Source organism: Rhinolophus hipposideros, assembly GCF_964194185.1.
Source record: "Rhinolophus hipposideros genome assembly, chromosome: 24".
Classification (NCBI taxonomy): Eukaryota; Metazoa; Chordata; class Mammalia; order Chiroptera; family Rhinolophidae; genus Rhinolophus; species Rhinolophus hipposideros.
Genome location: NC_138070.1, coordinates 28,182,408 through 28,204,995, shown reverse-complemented (window position 1 = coordinate 28,204,995; position 22,588 = coordinate 28,182,408). Strand labels below are relative to the sequence as shown.

General features: G+C 45.3%; 1 protein-coding gene across 1 annotated transcript in view; it reads right to left on the bottom strand.

Moving 5' to 3' along the window:
- The window catches only part of KCNJ5 (potassium inwardly rectifying channel subfamily J member 5), a 32,228-nt gene extending 11,590 nt beyond the window's left edge, over positions 1-20,638 (bottom strand). The window contains exon 1 of the mRNA XM_081037990.1: positions 20,208-20,638. The gene's annotated coding sequence lies outside the window, so the exon portion shown is untranslated. The remainder of the gene's footprint in view (positions 1-20,207) is intronic.
- Positions 20,639-22,588: the final 1,950 nt, after the last annotated feature.

The following is a 22,588-nucleotide window of genomic DNA, read 5'->3' as shown; positions in this document are numbered from 1 at the left end:
AAATAAAACCAAACTCATAGATACAGAGAATCGATTGGTGGTAGAGGGGGTGGGGAGGGGGTGAAGGGGTGAGTGAAATGAGTGAAGGGATCAAAAGGTACAAACTTCCAGTCACAAGATAAATCCTGGGGATGTAATATGCAGCATCATGACTATAGTTAACTTGAACGTTGAATAGAGAGTAGCTCTTAAAAGTTCTCATCACAAGAAAAAATATTGTAACTGTGTGGGAATGGATGTTAACTAAACTTATTGTGGTGATCATTTTGTAATATACGCATATATCCAGTCATTATGTTGTACACCTGAAACTAATACACCAATATATGTCAATTATATCTCAATAAAAATAAAAATTTAAAAAGGCTGTAAAATGTTTTTGAAGTATATACTGCACTTTAAAGCAATACCCAGAAACCTATAGTACTCAGTCTGTTTTTCTGCTATTCTGCTCATCCCCATTTAAAACGCTCTGAGATACTAATGAGGCTAGAAAAGACCATGAGAATCTCTGCAGCTAATAACAGCAACCTGAATTTCTGAGCACTACATGAGCCAGGCACTGTGCTAGGAAATTTATATCCATTAACTCGTTAGTAATTCTCACAACAAAGCTATTATTAAACACTTCCTTTTATTAACTCTCCAATCTTCAGATCCAAAACATGAAGCTCAAGTAAGTGACCGATTTAGGTTTGGATCTCGGTTTATCGGGCTCCAGCCTGAGGGCTCACAGCACCCACCATACAAAGGCCTGCAGAAATTGAAGTTCTGTGGCTTGTGCTTAGACTGATGAGCTGCTCCCTCCAGAAAGTTCTATGCGCTTCTGATCCTGAGAGAAGTCACCTTCGGGGATGCTATCATTCAGCACTTCTTTGTCATTATAAGTAAGCTTTTCTTGATTTCCCACGTTCTTGCCTTCCCTGGAAATTGTGGCCCTGATAGAACAACTTGGGTGAATGTTCTGTAAACCATCGAGCCAACTGCCTCATTGACCATACGCAGAAGCTTTCACCCACCATGGAAAGTCAGATGATGCTGACAGACCGTTTCCTCTGCTGCCTGGGTGGTTGTGGCAATTTCAAGGTAATCTTTAAAATACTGTATTGAAGGGTCAGAGGAAGGGCTGTTTGTCTCAGACATCCGATGCCCATTTCCCACTCTGCGCAGGGCCACCTGCTCCCTGCTCCCTGCCACGACAGTTACAAAGATAAATGAGGGAAGCACTTGGCGCTGCTTTGCCGGATCCCAAGCATGGTTTTGCTCTGCCCCTAGGTGGGAGACATTTTACTGAAAACTTGATGGCAGATGCCCAGAAACAGTGAGAAATGCTTCGAATCCTAAGGCCCTGTGTGCCCCTGGGGACCTCAGCTGTTACAATCCAGATAGGGTCTGGGAGAAGTGCTGCCTTGGACTCCCTGAACACCTGATGTTAGGCAGGGCCGGCACAGTGCCCTCAAGAGTGAAGTCCTTGGCCAGGGTACCTGGGAAAGTACGTCCTCCTGCCCTCAGATCTTTTGGGAAAACTGCTTTTTGCTGATTTTCTGCACTGTTTCCTTCTTTACTTTTAAACATACTTTTATATGTTCTTGTAGGAGAAGGTCCTGGAAACAGAAAAAGTTTTTTTAGCACACCTCAGCTCTGGTTGGAAAACTTCTTGTGTTTAGCAGAGAGGAAAAGGAGGTTTACTTCCAATTTGATATTGGCATACATTTTCTAAGTGCGCTGGAATTGTCTGCAGAAGCAGTTCCTCGCTGAGCTCAGGTGAGATCTGGATTCCAGCCCAGCTTCCAACAAACTCGCTCTGTGATCCAAAGAAACAGTCCTAACTGTCTTTGTCTCAGTTTATTGCTGTAAACCTCAGATAATATTTCCTGCTTATCCAGCCCTGGGTGCCATTAGGGGGATGTCTGAATACAAACATAAATATAAGTATAATTGTAAATATAAATATTTATATTCAACTCTCCTTGAACTGAAATTTAATGCAATATCCCACTAATGCCATTTTAAAGATGAAGAAAGAGGCCTAAGCATGTGTGGAAAGCACCGCCCCTGCCGCCAGCCACCACTCCACCCCACAGTGGCCGATTTGCAGGGCAGGCTTGGAGCTGAAAGGCTTGGAGCCTTAACTAACCAGATTTCTTCAAAGGGCAAGCAAAATGCCTATCCTAGAATTCCTAGCCTCCAGTGCTGGAGGCCCACTAAGTCAAAAGAACCTTCAGGGACAATGAAGCTTATTTAATGAGATTTTCAAAATCCATTCCATTAATTGATACATCTATTCAGCAAGCATTAGTTGAGGAACTATTATAGTCTAGCTCCTGTACCAAGAGCTGGAGATAAAGCAGTGAATAAGATAAATGCATATATATTCAGCCTTTGTGTAGTTTGTATTCTATCACTGACCCTTTGAACCCGGGGGTCTGTGCAGAACTGCCTGTGGAGAGAGAGGCAGTGAGGAAGATGTCGCCTGGCTGAGGCACGCCAGGTACCACCGCTGCTCTCTGCAGGACCAGAGACAGGCACCAACTTGAGCAGGTCCTGTTAAACCTCAGCACGCCCGGCACCACGCCTTATCTTTACTCCTGATGGGAAGCTGTGGCGAGACGCGATTAAAGCTCTTGGGAAAGATGGAGCTTAAAGTCCAACAAAGTGGTTTAATCTCTTTGATATATAAACACAAGTGGAGAAAGAATCAAAAGAGGCAAAATCAAAAGAAGTTGTGTTTTAAATGATACATTGATGCATGTGACATCCATTAATGAATGGACTTCTGTATGAAGAATTCTAACCCCTTTCCCCCAGTGAAGAAAACTGTGTGTCATGGAGATGCTCTAGAAAGTCAAGAGTCATGGACACAGAAGGTTGATAGGAACTGCACTTGGGGAGTCAACAGGGTTTTCTGAAGAGAGCACTGGGCAGGGAGTCTTGTCTCAGGTTCAGTTTCCCTACTGTGAAAATGGAAACAGCAGACATGCTTAATGATCTCCTCTTTTCTCTCTTAAATGTGAGGGGTCAGTCTTCATTTTCTAAGATTTGGGATATGGGATGAGATTGGAAGAAGATTAATGGAGAGGATATACTGAGATCTCACACTGAGATATTTGCATACTGTTCTATATAAATCTAGATGGCTGTGCTGGTTGTTAAAATATAGAAATATTCCAAACAGGTTGTTGAATAGCTGCTCCAATGCCTTCAGAGATCTTCCAGGTTAGCAGGGGGTATTAAAGGTATTATCAATAGAGCATGTACTAGGCATAGAAAGGCCACATTCTAAGATGCTCACAAGATTCTTGCCCCCCTCTCCCAGGGATAATCTCCCTGTAAATGCCTCCTGACTTTGGGGATAGGACACTCACTCCTATGATTAGGTTATGTTATGGCACAGGTGAGTTTAAGAAGGGGAGACTATCTGGGGTGAGCCTGACCTAATCAGGTGAGGGACTGGGCTTTTCCTAAAGCGGGAGATTGGCAGCATGAGAGGAATTAGATGACAGAGAAATTCTCCTTTGATGGCTTTAAAGATGGAGAGGGTCATGGAGCAAGGAATGTGGACAACCTCTAAAAGCTGAGAGCGGCCCCTAGCTGACAGCAACAAGGACATGGGGTCTTCAGTCCTAGAATCACAAAGAAGTAAATTCTGCTACAACCACAGGAGCTTGGAAGAGGCCCGGAGTTCCAGAGGAGACAGTGGTTGGTTGACACCTTGTAACACCCTGAGCAGAGTCCAGTTGTGACTGAACTTCTGACCTACAGAACTGTGAACTAATAAATGGGTGTTGTTTTAAGCCACTTCGTCGGTGGTACCTTATTATGGCAGAGATAAAACACAGTCTAGAAAGGGGAACCAGGTAATGAAGAGTTAGGCGAACGGACTCTGGCATCAGATTGTCTAGCTCCTTATTATATCTTGAGCCCAGGACTTTTGGGGAAGTTAGTTCTTTAAGCCTCAGTTACTTTATTTGCAAAATGGGGATAATAGTGCCAACCAAAGAGAGTTCCTATGAAGATTAAATGAAAGGTGCACGTACAGTGCCTGGTTTATAGAAGATCTTTTAAGTGGTAGCTATATTATTATTATTGTTGTTTTTTATCTATGGGTAGGGCTGGGAGACGGGAGGAGATGCCCACCCCAGTGCTTCAAGCAATTCAAGGATGAGGAAGGAGAACCACCTGGTCCCCAGGGCCGACTGGGTGTCAGCATTATGCTTCCATTGCTTCATGTCTTTTGCTCCTACAAGGGTGGGACTGTCTTCATTTCGCAAAGGGGGAAACTGGCAGAGAGCTTGAATAAGTTGCTCATAGTCACACAGCTAATGCCGTGGAGCTGAGATCCAAACACAGCTCCAGACTCGGGTGCCTGCACAAAAGAGCTGTCCTTAATTCTCCCAGAGGAGGCCTTTAGCACGCTCCATCTCCGTGCCCTCCTGGTTGGGAACCTCTTGATCCCTTTCTCCAAGAAGCTGGGCATGAAGAATTTTCTTAGAACTGTTGCTTTGGCGCTTCCACACTGAGGCAGAGACTGTTCTGGAGCTCAGATCCGGGCCTTTCTCCTGCTGCATGACCTGCCTCTCCTCTGCTCCTGGCTTCCTGGGTCCCTGATGAGCCCCCACCCCGACCCTTACCCGCAGGAGCGTTGGGGGAGAGGAGTAGGGGAAAGGGAGACCCGACTGCGGCAGGAAACTGGTTTTGTCCCAGACCACAGCAGGGACCAGTGAGCTTCCTAAGCCTGGAGGACACCGGGGAACCTAGCACGCAGAGGGGACAGGGAGCCCCGAGAGCAGCAGCCTGGAATGTGGAATCGGGGCCCTGGTCGCCCTGCCGCGAGCTAGGCTTTCCATGACCCCCTTCTCTCAGCAAGCTATCAGGGGACAAATGCCGCCCCCCCCTCAACGTAAAGGGCAGCTCTAGCTGTTCTTCTGCCTCTAGTCCCGGGACAGCTCCCCCTTGGCGGAGGTGGGGGAAGCCGCGCAGGCACATGGCCTCCCCCAAGCCCGGGACAGACACAGGGCTGAGAAGGTCCAAGGGGGTCTGCGAGCGGAGACAGAGGCCCTGTCTCTGGGGACCGTGTGAGGCGGCCAGAAGCCAGTGTCTGACCCTCTCTATGCCAAGGAGGGGTCGCCAGCGACCCCCGCCACCCAGAGCCTGTGCCCACACCCCAGGGATGAGGAGGCTCCTCCACGGGACCAAACCTGGTTTCCCAGCTTTCAACATTTCTAACCTTACCAACAACAAACAACAACAACAAACTCTCTTTTTGGTGCATTCTGAGGTTTAATGGCAAAGAGCTCAGTAGTAATAAATCTTTAAAAACCCATCAGGTATTTTATTTTAAAACCTGTCATCATTTTGCAGCTATTTGTTCTTAACAAATTAGGTGGAAGTCTATTCTTTAATTCCTGGATATTTGAAGGTTTTACTCTTTGAACTTGGGTTCAAAAAATATCTAGGTGATTGAACATGAAATGTTAGGTGTGAAAGCCCATTGGAAACTGTGGCACAGATTAGTTCTGTCAATCAGTGAAACCCCCACTGAACAGCTACTGCAAGCTGGCACTATGCTGAGCCCTGGGGGTGGGAGGAAGTGGAAAAGCACTTCACCAGCCTTCCTGTGCTTTCCATTCACAGGATCTTGTTACAGTGCAATTCTGATTCAGTAGGTCTGGGGTTTCCAGTGTGGACAAAGAGGGACCACATACTAAACCTCACAAGCTCAGGGGGGGGCCTGCAAGGCAGGCCTTACAAACTCAGAGACTGAAAGTAGCCATATACATCTGAACATAAAAATTCCTAACTAAAAGGGGGTGGTGGCAGGTAGTCCAGTCCTAAGCCTGTAGCTTCCTTGACCTACGCCAGTCTTTACCTGAAGTAAGCCTGTCTGTTGTCTTTTTGTATCTGAGATAACATACCCTTGGAATGTCAGAGTAAACCCTTTCTCCGGACCCCTCAGGGCACAACCCACTGCACCAGAGCACAAAACACCTCCTGGTTATCTTGTTCCCTGAATGCCATCCCTATGTGCTGCAAAATGTTAATGATTAACTCTCTTGTGCCAACCAATGTAAAAGAATTATGTGTCTGTTTTACGAGTACTTTTTATCCATCCCAGAGATTTCCCCACTTTGCTTTCTCCCTCCTCCTTAATCTACCACCAATGGATTTCATGTAATCCTCCTTACGTCTCCTTCTCCTTTGTATAAATGTATAAAACAAGCTGCAAAACTGCCATTATCTGGAGCAGTTTCTCAATTCATTGAGATTTTGCTTCCTGGCAGTTGTCGTCAGTTTGGCTCAAATAAACTCATAAAATTCTCCACAGGTTTGGATGTTTCTGACATTGACACCAGAGTCTGCATTTTTTTTCAAGGAGCTCCCAGTGATGTGGATACTGCTGGTCCTCAACCCAGCCCCCACCTTGGGTGCACGTTGTAATCAGCTGGGAGCTGGACGCCATGCTGAGGCCTATGTCCCAGCCCAGAGAACTTGACCCCAGGCAACCTAGACTAAGGACCACAGCTCTATTTTCTGCCTTTAGAGAGCTCGTGTATGCCCAGCAACACAAAGGCAACAATCAGGGCAACAGAGAGTGACAGAGAGACCAAGGCACAGTTCTTAATTCTGCTTGGCCAGGGTGGGGGAGGAAGAGTCAGGAAAGTCTTGGTGAAGGGGGGTTGAGCCTTCCTGACCTGAGAAACTGGGGAGCAGACAATACTAATAGTCACATATGGAGTACCCATTATGTGCCATCTCTGTGCTGGGTGTTTTTTATGCACCGTCTCATGTAATATGCAAACAAATCTATTAAGTCCGTCTTAGTAACCTCATTGACAGATCACAAAAGCAGAGTGATTTGCTTAAGGCCACTCTGTTTTTAAGTGGCAAGACCAGGTATGTCTACCTCCAAAGCCTCCAAAAGCAGCCACCGCTGCCTCTGAGGTTGCTTCTCCTGGGCCCTTGGGGTTTGACCTGGTCATCAGTGGTTCCGAGCCTCCGCGGGGGTCAGGCCTTGAAATACATAGCGCAGGAGACAGCCAGCCAACACGTCCTGATCTGTGTCAGGAAACCAGTTTGTGATTTATGGCTCTGTGGCCCTTGTGCCCAGGCTGTACAGCAGAGCTGGGACCGTCCCCCTTTCCTCCTGTTGGGGCTATACCCTCCACCCACTCTTCTGCTTTCCTCCAGAGCTAAAAGTCCCCTGTTTATGCTTACGGCTGCTCCTTGACTTTAACTACAGCAATATTGGCTCCCACAGGCCACTAATTGCTCCAAGGAGACAGGGTGTCCACATGTCCCCGCTAACATCTGTTGTTCTGGAATAATCACTGAGTGCCCTGGTCAATCCCAGAAGAGTCTCTGTTTGGACAATATGGTCCCTTGTAAGGCAGAGACCACTAACTAGCAGGCACCAGTTTCACTCATAACAATTCATGGCTGGATTTTCCTCTATCTAAGCTAGGAGGGGGTGCGAATACCTTGTCACTCGTGAACATTTTAGCTCACTGGGGTGTGCACGCTGTAGTAACCAGAGCCTATGAGGTTGGTACCAAACTCTGCTGCCTACAAAGGCAGATGAGTGAGGTCAGTGAATGGACCGGCTGCTTCTTTCAACACAGACACACTGCCGATGCTTATCGATCAGATGATACACTTTTTCCTGTTTTCATTCAAATGTGGAATCTTCTGAGGACTCGTTTTTCATATTTTTGAGAGAGAAAAAGATTTAAAAAGGGAAAATTCTCTTTATTTTAGGAAAAGCAATTAACTATATGAGCACATGGTCAGAACAATCAAAACTTGCTCTGGGTTTTGGGGACCCGTAGGGAGTGGTGGGACTGAGGGTGAGCTGAGCACACATGAAATCGTAAAGGGGGCCACAGCGACTCAGTTCCAGCTAAACAAGCTCTAGCCATGCAAGAACGTGGAGATAGTGCTGCAAGATCTTCCATTTTCTTTCTCCAGAAAATCTAGATATGAAGGCTTTTACATATGAAATTTCTTTTGTTAATGTCACCAATGAATTCAACAATTTTGAAACACTGAGCTAGCTTAAGAAAATGTATCTGTGAGTCAGATTCATTCTGTCAGCTACCAATTTATGCTTCTGGGCTCTTGAGTCGGAGAGAGCCTTTCCTCACATGCACATGTTGGGTTGTACTTTGAGTTACACTGAACGTGGAGGTAAGAGGTTGTGGTAACGTCAATACATTCTCCTCAAAGCTTTCCTGTCTGCACTAATGAGTCTGCCATGAAGGAAACCAGGAGGCCAATATGGGACTCACACCGTAGCAGAAGCAGGGGTCAATGAGCTTCTCCCTCGGTTCCCACCAGCGCCGTCTCTGTCCACAGCGTTGTCCCACCACCCATCCCCTCCATCTTGCAGGTGCCTGCCGTGACACGCCTGTTCTTACAATGCATCTTCTACCTAGCTGCCATTTCCAACTGCACCCCCTGTAAGTATGCTGCAGAGATCAGTCTTGGGTAAGCATTACCGTCCTCCATTTCACTGCCAGTAGAAGTGGTTCTCAATGGGGAGAGATTTCTGACTATAAATACTTCAGAGAAGGTGGCGAGAGTTCCCTCTCCAGAGGACAGTGGGTTAGGTCACCTCCCAAGCTGTCTCTGGCTCAGATGTCATGGATGCTGAGTACCAACAATTAGGGCATCCTGGGAAGATAGGACTGCGGAGCTTTGCGAGAGGAGTGGAGGTAGACCACATGTGCTGGTTTTCATGCCCAGAATGCTCCTCAGTCATGGACTCACGAGGGCTCGAGCAATGCATACTCCTGCTAGCTCTGTTTTAAGCCGAGTTCCCAAGAGAGAGGATTCTGCTGAGGTCTGCCATAGCCAAAGGGAATTTTGGCACCCCTCTCTCTGGAGTGCAAAGGTGTTTCCTGGCTGTGTGAGGAGGAGCGTGTGTCAGGAGCAGGGGGAGAGGCTTTCAGTGGAACATGGAGTCAGGGATAATGTGGATGGAGGAACAGGCTGTGCCAGATGGGACACTTCCTTACCTTCCACACCATGTTCTTGATTGCTGAGCTGCTAAGGCCTCTGCCAGGAGCCACTGGGTAAGGAGGGTGAGGAAGTCTCAGGGGATGGGGCCCTGCTGCATCAGACTGCTCAGAATGACTTTCCTGGGGGTGTCACAGGTCTCACTTCCCCAAGCATCCCAGGCCCCGGTCCTGGGGCTGCCTCTGTCCCTCCAATAGGCCACATGCCTCGTCTTCCTAGTGCTATCTCTTGACCCTCTGGAATCTGGTCCTTAGCGTGAGTGGGATTATAATTTAGATCAAAGTCAGGGTGGCAATGTGAATGTAGGGCTGAAGTTGCTCCCAGAGTGACTTAGATGTCCTTAGTTTTCACTCAGGCACACCATGACCAGAGCAAGCTCTTAGGGAACATCTCTCCATCTGTGCCACTTTCCCTATGCCCTTTACACTCTGTTTGCTTTTGTTTTAAACATATGTTCAATGTATTTTCTGCAGCAGCTTCTGCTGACTTCTTGTTTTTCTTTGCAGACTAGCCCCAGAAGTAACATTTCTGTGTGTGCTACTCTGCACAAGCTGCCTTATCTATGTTAGCTCACTTAATCATCTCAGCCACACTGTGGAGTGAGTACAGTGTGCCCACTGTACAGATAAGGAGACTGAGACTCAGAGAAGGTAGAGAACTGGCCCAAGGTCACATGGCTAGTGAGCAGCAGCACCTGGCTTTTGAATGACACTGGCCTGACTAAAGAGCCCATGCTCTCCCACTCTCCCACTCGATGCCCATTGAAGTCCAGAGCACTAAACAGAGTGTGACCTTGGTCCTGAATTATAATCTTGACTCTCCTGGGCCTGGATTGTACATTTCTCCATAGATCCCAACCCTGGGTCTATCCTATGTAAGAAATGGAACTATCCACAGGAATCATAATATCAATGAAATATCTGCCATTTTATCAGAAATATCCTACCCTGCCAAGTACCAGTATAATGTACTTGGCCCCCTTACCTGAACTGTTACAGGTTAAGAGCAGGTAAGAGGCATGAAATAACTCCAGTATTATTATTAGATGGAAGTATTATGGAATAATAATGGTAATTCGCTTCTCTGTGGGGTTCTTTCAAAACTCTTGGATTGGCTCATGAGAACCCTATAATATTAGTCCCACTTCATGGTTGGATAGTTGTGGCTTGCTCAGGGCACACGCGTGCTGGTTAATTCCCAAGAGGATGGCATTGTAGACAGAGAAATAGACAATGTGAAGTTTTATGTAACGTAAACACTGAGAGATTTAACAATAAGTCTAACTGGTGGCCCTGATTTCTGGCTGGACAGTGAAGGGGGCCAGTTGGTGGCACAAGGGGCACCAGGTGAGCCTGGGGCCTTCAGAGCCTTGGGCAGCCCAGACAAGGGGAAGATAATGGGCAGCTCATTAGATGGCATCCTTGGAGCATTCTCCACCACGATTCTAAGGAGGTAAGAAACCCCTGAGCATTATTTTGTGGTATCTGGAGAGAAACACACACCCTACTAGAAGTGCTATGGACCAATTCCATGCTGTCATTAAAGAAACAAAACTATTGGGAGCTCACAATAAAGATGAAAGGAAAGAAAGGAGCATTAAATGGTGTTTCGCGTAGGGTTTTTAAAGGAAGACAGAGTTCTCATCTGAAATGGGAGCCGACAGATCTGGCATTTGCTTGTGGAGTTCAAATTTTTGGAGATATTAATACAGAGACAAAAATATCATTTTTTATGGTATTTAAAAGATCCATTTGAGTATATCTAAGTGAGTCCAAATATACTCAGCAATTATTAAAATGACAAAATTAGGTTTAGTGCAAGGTATGGAAAGTAGATTTGAAAGGCTTAATCACATGTGAGTACCTTTCAAGCAATTTAACATTTCATATGTAGCTCATTATTGAGCAATGCATCTATGGAACAGGCTGTAAGCTTGTGACTAAGGTTCTCAACTTATTTGGCTCTCATTTGTTTCAGATGGAATATTTTATTTCCCTCCTTCGAAGGCTGCTGTGGGCCACCCATGGGGTCCTTATATCCATCCACTCATCTGAATACTTAGCCATGGCTTACTGGCCAGGATCCGGATTTACCTTCCAAAACCCCTGTAGAAGATGTCTGAAAAATCATGAGTAGAAGGGCATGTAAATCAAATTAATTTATCTTACATTTTCCCCACATTTGTATCTGTCTATCCAGTATTTTTCCTTTTTAAGCCTATCTCTTTGAAAGCAAGCAGCACAGTTATAATACATTCTCTTCACTGCAACCCTGCACTGCGAGTATGTAATCTGCATTAAATAATAAAGGAGGTTAATAATTAAATCAAAATGAAAAACCACTTGTTTCCTCTCTACAGCCCAAGGGACAGATTTCCTGGGCTGGTGCCAATTTATCAATGATGATTAGGGAATATGAGATGGGTATAGTGAAAGCAAGAAAGCAAGATGATGTGAATATGAAAATACTTATATACAAACGAAAAAAAAAAAACAATGGGAGGGGCGGGGAGAGGAGATGTGATAGACGGCGAGAGAGCCAGTGAGAAAGGACCAGAGACACTGGACATAATAGGTAAAATCCCAATAATTACAGCTGAAAACTATTGGGGTTTCCATATATCAGATTGCATTCTAAGAGCTTTATATGAATTAACTCATTTCATTGTTTCAGAAAAGATATGAGGTAGGTTCTGTTTTCCCTAGTTTATGGATGAAGAAACTGAGGGACAAGGGATGGTGTGTAAACTGCTAGTGTTCTTGATCTGGATTTGAACCCAGGATGACTGACTCTGGAGTCACACTCTTAAGTTGAAGGAAAACAAAGTAAAGAGAATACTCCCAAATGATCCAATAAACAGGAATGAGACAAATATCATGGCAGAACGAATGACACAGGAAAAGCCAGTGAGATAAGAGAAGACTAGAGTGAAGACAATTAGAATAGGGGTTGAGAATGAAAGAAAATTAAGAAAACGATAGATGAAAAGAAAAGACAGTGAGAGAAGTGAAAGTAAATGTAGGCATCAAAAAGAATTGGGAAGAAGAACAGAAAGAACAGATAAGAGAATCAGTTGAAGAGAAACAAGTCATTGAATACTTAGAGCCAGACACTTCTCATTTGCTGTCTTATTTGACCCTTTCTATGCCATTTCAAAGTAGGTATTATTATCCCCATTTTACAGAAAGTAAAATGAAGGTCTGAGAAACTAAGTGATATGCTAAGGGCACAGAGTTAGGTCATGGCTGATAAAAAGAAACTGCTGTCAACTATAAATGCTGATGGAAGATTTCAAAAAATATCTAAATAAATGGAGAAATAAACTGTGTTTATGGATAGGAAGATGCAGTACAGTAAAATGTCAGTTCTCCCCAAATTGATATATAGATTTAATGCAATTCCTATCAAAATCCCACAAGATTTTTTGTAGATATAGATAAAATTATGTTAAAATTTATATGGAAAGGCATAGAAACTAAAAGAGGTAAAACAATTTTGAACAAGAATAAAGTGAACAAAATCAGTCTACTCAATTTTAAAACTTATTATATAGCTACAGTGATCAAGACTATGTGGTATTGACAGACACATAAATCAAAGAAGCAGAACAGAAAACCCAGAAAGAGATCTTTGCAGATAAGAGGTCAGGCAGTTAAGTTCGTGAACTCATTCTAGAAAAAGTGCTCCATATCTCATTGCTGAATATCACTACAGTCACCTTTGAAGTCCTCCCCTTGGGAAGCTATGCACTGATGCCAGTGCTTAGTCCACCCTTCAAAGCAATTTTGGAACTCTTTCTGGAATGGCCATCAGAGCTGTTGTATTACACTTGATGTCCTGAATGTCATCAAAATGTCTTCCTTTCAATATTTCCTTTATCTTCAGGTAAAGAAAGAAGTCATTGGGGGCCAGATCAGGTGAGTAGGGAGGGTGTTCCAATACAGTTATTTGTTTACTGGCTAAAAACTCCCTCACAGACAGTGCCGTGGGAGCTGGTGCATTGTCGTGATGCAAGGGCCATGAATTGTTGGCGAAAAGTTCAGGTCGTTTTCACCTAGCTTTTCCACACAGCCTGTACAGCTGTGTGAAAAGTAAACTTCCAAATAGTAAACTGGTTAACTGTTTGTCCAGTTGGTACAAATTCATAATGAATAATCCCTCTGATATTAAAAAAAAAAAGGTTAGCAACATTGTTGCAACAAGTTGGCAAATTTAATTGTCACACCTCGTATGCCCAACTGATTTTTGCACTTGATCTTAGACAAAAGGCCGATAACCCCAACTGATTTTTGACAAAAGTGAAAAAGGAATTCAGTGGAGGAAAGACGGTCTTTTCAACAAACAGTACTAGAGCAATTGGACATCCATAGGCAAAAAAAGTGAAACGACCTAAAACCTTATACAAAAATTAACTCAGAGCAAAACATGGGCTTAAATGTAAAAGATACAACTATAAAACTTTTAGAAAATACGTATAGGAAAAACTTCAAGATCTATAGCCGACAAACGGTCCTTAGATTCAAAACCCAAAGCCTGATTCATAGAATAAAAAACTGATAAATTGGACCTCATCAAAATTAAAAGCATTTGCTCCAAAAATGCCCTGTGAAGAAGATGAAAAGACAAGCCACAGAGTTCTAGGAAATATTTGCAAACTGCATGTTTGACAAGGGTTAGAACCTAGAATATATACAGAAATCAAAGTTCAAAATTCAGCAGTAAAACAAACAATCCAATTAGAAAATGGGCAAAAGACACAAAGATCTATGGAAAGAAATTAGTACATGAAGAGATCATTAGCCGTTAGGTAAACGGAAGTTAAAGCCATAATGAGATATCACTGTATATCTATCAGAATGGCTAAAATTAAAAATAGCGACAACACCAGTGATGGCAAGGATGTGGAGAAACTGGATCACTCATACATTGCTGGTGGGAATGTAAAATGGTATAGCCACTATGGAAAGCAGTCTCTTAAAAAAAAGCACTAAACATTTAACTATCACATGAACCATTAATTGCACTTGAGCACTTATCCTAGAGAAATGAAAGCTTATGTTCACACAGTACACAAATATTTAAAGCAGCTTTATTCATAAAAGCTCCAAACTGGAAGCAACCTAGATGTCCTTCGAGGGGTGAATGGTTAAGCAAACTATGGTACATCCACACCAAGGAATATTACACAGCAATTCACACACATCCACACACACACTTGGATGAATCTCCAGAGACTTCTGCTGAGTGAAAAAAGCCAATTCCAAAATGTGACAGATCGTATGATTCTATTTTATATAACATTCTTGAGCTGACAAAAACTGTAGAAATAGAGAACAGATTAGTAGTTGCCAGGGGTTAAGGAGGGGATGGGAGGGGAGGGAAGTAGGTGTGGCTATATAAAAGGGTAACTATGAGGGATCTTTGTGGTGATGGAAAAGTTTTTTCCCCCAATTCCCCCTCCCCGCTCACCTCTGGTAACTACAAGTCTGTGTCTTTTTCTATGTCTTTGTTTTGTTTTTGTTTTTTTAGATTCCACCATAAATGAGATCGAACAATATATGTCTTTCTCTGTCTGAGTTATTTCACTTAGCATAATACCCTCAAGGTCCATCCATGTTATTGCAGTATTTCATTCTTTTTTATGGCTGAATAATAATTATATATATATATATATATATATATATATATATATATATATATATATATATATATATATAAACAATTCTATTCCATATATATATCTAATTCCATTATATTCCATATAATAATTATATGGAATGAAGAGATCATTAGCTATTAGGGAAATGCAATAGATAAAGTAGGATGATATATATATATATATTTCCATGCCTTGGCTATTGCTCACACTTCTCCTGTGAACATCATGGTGCAGGTATCTCTGACATAGTGTTTTCATTTTCTTTGGATATTTTTCCACAAGTGGAATTGCTAGGACATATGGCAGCTATATCTTTAATTTTTTGAGGAATCTCCATCCTGTTTTCCATAGCGGCTGCACCAACTTACATACCCACCAGCAGTGCACAGGTCCCTTTTCTCCACACCCTTGCCATCACTTACCTCTTGCCTTGTTGATGATAGCCGTTCTAACTGGTGTGAGGTGATATCTCATTGCGGTTTTGATGTGTATTTGCCTGATGATTAGTGATGCTGAGCATCTTTTTATATGCCTGTTGGCCATTGTACATCTTTGGAAAAGTGTCTGTTCAGGTCCTGTGCCCATTTTTAAATTGGATTCTTTTCTCATTTTTTGCTATTAAGTTGTAAGAGTTCTTTATATATTTTGGGCATTAACTCTTTATCAGGTGTGTAGTATGAAAATATTGTTTCCATTCTTTAGGTTTTCTTTTCATTTTGTCGAGTGTTTCTTATGCTGTGGGAAACTTGTTTTATTGTCAATTTTTAAAAATATTATAACTATAGTTTTGCAAGCTGTTACCATTGAGAGAAACTGGGTAGAGAATATAGGAGAGCTCTGCATGATTTCGTAAACTACATGGAAACTTATAATTATCTCAAAAGAAATAAAAGAATGAATGCAGCAGAAAAGGGATTGAACTAGAGAATCAGTAAAGGGCATTTATGGTCAAGAGACTGAGTGAGAAAAAAAGACAAAAATGAAGGGGAAAAAGGGGACCAACTGAAAAGGAAAAGGAAGAGCAAAAAAAGAAATAAAATGTGACTGAGTGTGAGCACTTAAGAGAAGAAATTGGGAAATGCAAACAGATGAAGAAAAGGACCAGGGCCGGTTTCCCTAGAGCTCACTCAGAGCCAAGGAACTGGGCTCTCCAGGTCCCTCCATTGGGCTCCCTACTCTTTTCCACCATCTCTGCAAACCTTCCTGTTTTCCAAGCCCCTTTGGAAAGACTTCCCTGGTTCTCACTGGCCCTCCTGTCCTCCTTCCATCTCTTTAATAGCACTTACTGCAGTGTTGTAATGTATTCACAAGAACGCCTGCCTTCCCCAGTTCAGAGAGAGCTATCCAAGGTAGGGCAGGCAGGGTGTGTATATGACCTAATCTTCTATCACAGGTTCCTATACAAGGTCTAGCCTGTGGTAGGAGTTCTGTACACAGTTTTAGAGGAATATATGAGTAATTTTAAGTTCATTCAACAAAGGGAACTTTCCAAAGTGACCGAGGCAGCCTGACTTGGGCCTGGGAGGACAGCATAGCCTGACATCCACTGATGTTGCCGTGCCATAGCCCATGTTAGCTGGCTGTTATTCCTGTGTCTGTAAGGGTCTCTGGGACCCGGGCACCTGTGGGATCTGTTGTCCCCGTTGGGTGGCCAGCTTCCTAGAGCAGAGGCAGCGCCTCACCCCTGGTGCTTTCACAACCTTCCTCCTGGCCAGGCTTTGAGCACTATGTGCTCAATAGCATATGTTGGGAGGGGAGCAGACTCTGAGGGCAAGGCACAGGGCACAGGTTTGTTCCCAGATGGTATTTCTCAGCCCTTGCTTTCCCCCCGCTTTTCCTTTATGAGCAGCAAGTGATAAAGTAGGATGATGGCTTCAGGGCCTACCTGATTTTAAGGGAGGAAACCTGAAGTGTGAGAAAAGACGAAGGGGTGAGCAGCACAGCCAGCCACAAACAACCAAGTCACAGGAGGTGAGAATGAGAGACTAAAAACTTGTCATGCTCTCTCCTCACACTCCCCCTACATTTCCCTTTTCACCCCCACCCCAGCCTCTGGCCGCCATATGGGTTGACCGTTAGTGACCAGGAAGTGCTGTTGCCACCTGCTGAACAGATCAGATTATCCCTGACCGTTGCCCCGCAGCCCACTCTAGTCTGGAATGATAATGGAACTTAACATTTATGCACCAGCCTGGATCTCCAGGGTCATGTGTTAAAGGTTTGGCTCTGACATTTAACTTAACATGGCTGTTGGCAAGGGTTGCTGCCAGCCTGTGTTCTGTTGACTAGAATAGCTCGCTTATCAGAATGTCAAGGTAGGAGGAACTAGATAAGCTATGGTGCCTTGGCAGGGCCACCATAGCAGCCAGGGTCTCAGGAAAGGGAAGCTGTCCCCTCTGTTTTAAATTATTCCAGTGAAAGCCATTCCACAAGTCTCCTAGAGAAATATAATCAGGTATTTTTTCCCCTCAAACGTCTCCCTACAATTTTTTGTATCTGAACTCCCATTCTTCTTTTCTTTAGGAAAAACAGGAAAATTCCTCCATGGCTGACAACTGTCTTAACAGAGATCCGATGATGGGCCCTCTCTTAGAAACACTGCCAGCTCTCAGTGGCCTGTCTGTAGTTCAAACACAGTGAAAATGGCTCCTTCCAACTACCGAATGGATTGCTGGGCCTCTCCTTCCTCTCCATCACCCTCCACCCCACTGCCTAAATAATCAATCTGTATTACTCAGAAAACACAAGCTTTTGCTAACGTTCTCCTAAGTGGAAAGCATACCACATTCCAAGGTTCCCAAAAATTAATTATTCCTGGCAGATGCTAGGTGATCTAATAAACGGTTGTTGAACTGATGTAAAAACAAACAATTTAAAGACATGGGTTTTCAGTACTTGAAAGCACAGTACACCTTTTGTCGCTTTAACCGCAGAAGGCGTAGAGGACTACGTCATTTTCAGAGCAAATGAGAAGTAGAGAATGGGCTATCTAGTCATCTCTCGTCTTCTGTAGAGTTAACTTCATCACAGGTGACCAGAGCTGCTTCTGGACAAGAAACCCAGGCAAGTGCTTGCAGAAAGTTCCAGACTGCTGCACAGTCTGCCAGGGGCAGTGAGGCAGAGATAATGTTAGTGAGAGTCACACAGATGTTTCTGCTGGGCCCCCTGAGCTCTGCACTGCTCAGGGTGTGCCCTGCAGACTCAGGGGCACCCGGGTTGGGGATCCCACTGGGATTTGACTTCATCACCAGTGAAGGCAGCTAGCTTCCCACAGCCCCTTCTCTGCTTACACTTCCTCCCATGGCTGTTCTGCTTGTGGGATGGTGTGCACTCATTCTCTGTTTACTCAGGTGTGCTGCTTAAATAAGAAGCACCTCCTGCGAGGAATGCCAGTACTGTGTCATGCCTTCTGGAGAGGACGGGAGAACCTGTGTCTGAGTGATTCCCTTTCTGTCGGCAAGCTAGAGTGAATGAATCTAGGACACAGTTTGGGGAGGATAGGGAGCATTGTGCTTTTGTGAACCATGCAGACAAGTTCTCTGTGTGGTCTTTTGTCTTCCAATGGTGGCTCTGGTGCTGTTCTAATCATTTATGCTGTGGAAATAATTTATTATCAATGTCATGATTAATGAACAGAGCCTGACAAGTAATAATCACTTGCTAAATGCCCCTCTCCCCAATGCCTTGCAAGCTAAAAGAATGGCGTTTTGTTTGTTTGATTGTTTTCCCCTAGCCTTAGGTTGTAAGTCTCTACCCTGTGAACTTAGGTTCAGAGTGTTTGGGTACAGGACTCTGTAAAGTGTTGGGATGAGGGGAGGTAAAGAGTCGTGGGAAAAGCTGTGGATAGGAAAATAAACAAAAACAATCTCACCACATACATAAAATACTTAATGTCACATAGTAAGCATACATTAAGTGACAGTTCCTTGATATTATTGCAAAGAAGCACGCACCCTGAGTCTGATGACCCCAGTGAAGGCGCTGCCTTAGGCCTCTAAGTGGAGTGATGCCACCTCAGATCAGATCAATAGTTTAAGGTCGCAGTCATGCTGACCAAAAGTTTTGTGTCGAAACCCAACCAAGGGCCCTTTCTCTCCAACCCCCACATCATTGTCTCTTCCTTCAGATTCTACGAAGCCCCAGGGCCTCATTCAGCCAGCTGATACAATTTATACCTGGGTTTGAGAAAAAGGCATGGATTTGGGAAGGCCAGAACACCTTCCAGGGTTAGTGTTTGACAGTGGAAAGATTCTGGGTTTGAAGTCAGAGGACAAGGTTTAGAAGTTAATAACTCCGCCATTTATGAGTAGTGCTCAGAACTCTCTAAGCTCTGGTGTCATCTTTAAAGCCACTGAAATGACCTCTACCTCAGGACTCGTGTCCAAATTAACTCATATGAATGTGTCCAGCTCAGTACTTGGTTCCATAAATATTAGCTTCTTTTCACTGCCTCTCTCCCCCATGGAAAAGTGCTTTGTGAACTAGAAAGCCCTATGATGCTTAGCTTAGTGATGGAAAAAAAGGTTTGTTTTGGAGACACCCGGGTGGGAATCTCACTTGTAAGCTGTGTACCTCCAAAAGTTACACATCCTCGCTCGCTAAACTGCAATTTCTCACCTATAGACTGGGGATGATAACATCTGTTCCATTAAAAGGATCAAAGGAGAGCTTTAGATCCTTCAGAAGTACTTGGCACAGTCTGACACAAAGCAAACATTATGTGCCCACTGATCTTCTGGTGTTGTTGGACTGGCCTTAACTGACCTGAAATTGGGAGTCAGGCCCTGAGCCTTTGAGGGCCAGAGGTGATCTGAGGACCCCACGCTACATAAGGGCTGCAGAGGGAAGCCCTGTTTGAGGGTAGACACAGACAGCTCTTCAGGGAGATCTGTGGGTTGCGAAAATGGAAATAATGGCCAGGCCATGCCCTATTCCCTCTCCCTGCCCTTGGTGCCTTGACCCCTGGCCTTTCTGAACAGTTTGAAAGATGTTTAAAAAGAGATAGGGAGGCATGCAGGAAGTGACTGGGCAACAAGAGGACAGAAATAGCAAGGCCATGCATCCAATTTGGCCAGACTTTAAAGAAAGCACGATTAAGCTGAGGATCTAATGTTGACAGAGCTCACCACCCCACCCTGGCCCTCTCCACCCCCACCTGCGGCAGAGCCACTTCCACTCCCCAGGGGAAAGATGCTCCTCCCCCTCTGCCTCTCAGGAGACCCAGGGGGCTTTCCAGGAGACCCTAAGGAATCCCTGCTCTAGTCCCAGAACAGAGATATTGACAGCCTTACAGCCAGCTCTCTGGAGGCAAAACTACCCTGCCCAAGGCAGCCCTCCCGCAATGGAGAATTCAGATCTCCTGGCTGAACTTTGGACCCACCCTAAGTCCTTTCCTGTCCCCACCAGCTCCTAAACAAGCTGGTTTCTGGTAAAAGCTAGCTGTTAGGGGTACTGGGCACCTTGAGAGTGCCGTCCTGCCTTCCAGATCTGGTAAGCTGGGGGAGGAATGGAAGAGGAAAAGAAGACAACTTACTTGTTGCAATCGGAGCTTCCAAGTCCCACTGATGCTAACTTCTGGGGTGTCCCTTAGAGGCGGGGTAGGGGGCTCTCAGGGCCCCTGAGGGGACTCACCAGCCCCAGCCATTACGGCAGCCTCAGACTCTGCCTAGAGCCCCTCCCTGTCGTGGGTTCAGTGAGCAGAGGCTTCTAAGCCATCCTGTCCCTTCCTCGCCAGCCCCTCAGTCACTCCCTTCTCCAACGAGAGCAGCGGGAGGCTCTCTCTCCGCTCCTCTCTCTCTCTCTCTCTCTCTCTCTCTCTCTCTCTCTCTCTCCACCTCCCTTCTTCGCTCTCCCCTCCTTTCTCTCTCCCCTCCGCCTCCTTCTTTCCCCTGCTCTCCTCCCCTTCTGCCCCTTACTACAAACGGATCTCTGTGCAATAATGTGTAATAACCGATTTAAAGGGCCACAGGCAAAGGCAGAGGGGGTGGAGGTGGGGGGTGGGGGCGGGCTTCCCACGTGATCCGGGGACTCCATCAGTTTTGAAAGACTGGGATCCTGGAAGGTGGAGAGAGAACCACAGCGAGGGAGGGGCGGGTGGCTCTGCACTCCCTCCCCCAGGCTCGCGCCACCTCCCGCTCCACTCGGCAGCGGTACTGGGTGTGTCTGTGGTCCTGCAGCTGCAGAGGACGGAGGGCTGTGCGCTTGTGGATGCAGGTGTGAGCGCTCGCGTGTGCATGCGTGTGCGTGCCCGCAGGTGCAGGTGTGAGTACGCGTGTGTGCATGAGTGTGAGCGCTCATAGGTGCAGGTGTGAGCGCGCGCGTGTTTAGGGAGTGCGGCGGATAAGACCGAAAGAAGGAATGAATGAGGAGGGCAGAAATCTTGGATCAGAGCCTGGGAGGGGCTGCTCAGTCACTCCTCGGTGCTTTGAGGGCGGTTGGCAAAATTTAGTTGCTGTCTTTAGCTGAAACAGAGCAGGTGGGAGGCATGCCTTGGGGAAGTTGGGAAAGCCACAGTCTGGGCACCGCATCACCACCCTGACGACCCTGGCTCCTGTGGGTATTGTGAGTGCCTGGGGTACCTGAGTCCTGGCTGGAGGTGGAGCCTGTCCAGAGACAGGAATCAGATCTGCTAGGACCCTGGCTCTCTGCTCACCGGCTAGCCGTCCTCTCCAGAATCGTGTGGCCTGTCGCTGAGTTTAAAGAGTGGGACACTCTCCCTCCACTCAAATCTCCGCACAGGGCAGAGGCAGAGACTGAGCTGAATGCACACCCTGCTGGGCAGAGCCAATGCCCTCCCTTTTGGATTCCAGCCTTGAGGAAAGAAAATGGCATGCATTTTCTTTTTAATTCAAGTGATTTGTAGGAAAGGCAGCTGCAGACATCACAGACCCTGCAAGGGGAGGGCTGCTGTCTGCAGACGGTGGACAGGCTCCCCTGAGGACTGGTCCATTCAGGGCACCCTTCCTAGCCTGTGGCATTACCTATGGCATTTCTCTGTTGCCCAGCCTTTTGGGTTCAACACCCCTGCCCTAGGCCCTGAATGTGTCTCCGCTCTGTGGGGGGCAGGCACACCTGATCAAGCCTGAGAGACCCCAGCACCTAGCACAGGTGCTCAATGAATATCAAGTGAACATTGTCAACAACAAGAAAATGGTTTATTAAATTATAAGGGGGCAAATGCTTGTCACTGGGACAAATGTTTGTGCACTAAGCCTATCTTTTTCTGTAAGCACAGCAACGTGACAGCCACGTAAAAGCTTAGTCTTATGATGACAATCTGGGGCTCCTTTTGCCATGGCGACCAGTGTGGATGAGAAAGGGGCCACATACTAAACCTGACAAGTTCAAGGGAGGCCTGCATCATGGGCCTTAAAACTCAGACTGAAAGCAACATAGGATGGTCTGAACATGAAAATTCCTAACTAAAAGGTCATGGTGGGGAGTCACTTCCTAGGCCTGTAGCTTCCTTGACAAAGGTCAACCTTTACCTTAAATGAACCTATCTATTGTGTTTTTGCATCTACTAAGATAACACACCTTTAAATGTCTGAGTAATCTCTGTTTCCAGACCTCCAAGGGCACAGCCACAGCAGCAGAGCTTGAGACTACAGAACCCCTCATTGTTATCTTGTTCCACTGAATATCATCTCTATGTGCTGTAAATGTTAATTATTGTCTATCCTGTACCCACCAATGTAAAAGAAGTACGTTTCTCTGTTTTAATCTTTATCCAACCCCAGGGATTCGTCCCCTTTGCTTTCTCCCACCCTTTTAATCTACCACCAGTGGATTTCATGTAACCCTCCTTACATCTCCTCCTTTGTATAAATCTATAAAACAGCTGCAAAACTGTGATTCTCTGAGCATTTTCTCAATCTGTTGAGATTCCTTAGCATAAAGACCATGGGATTTCTT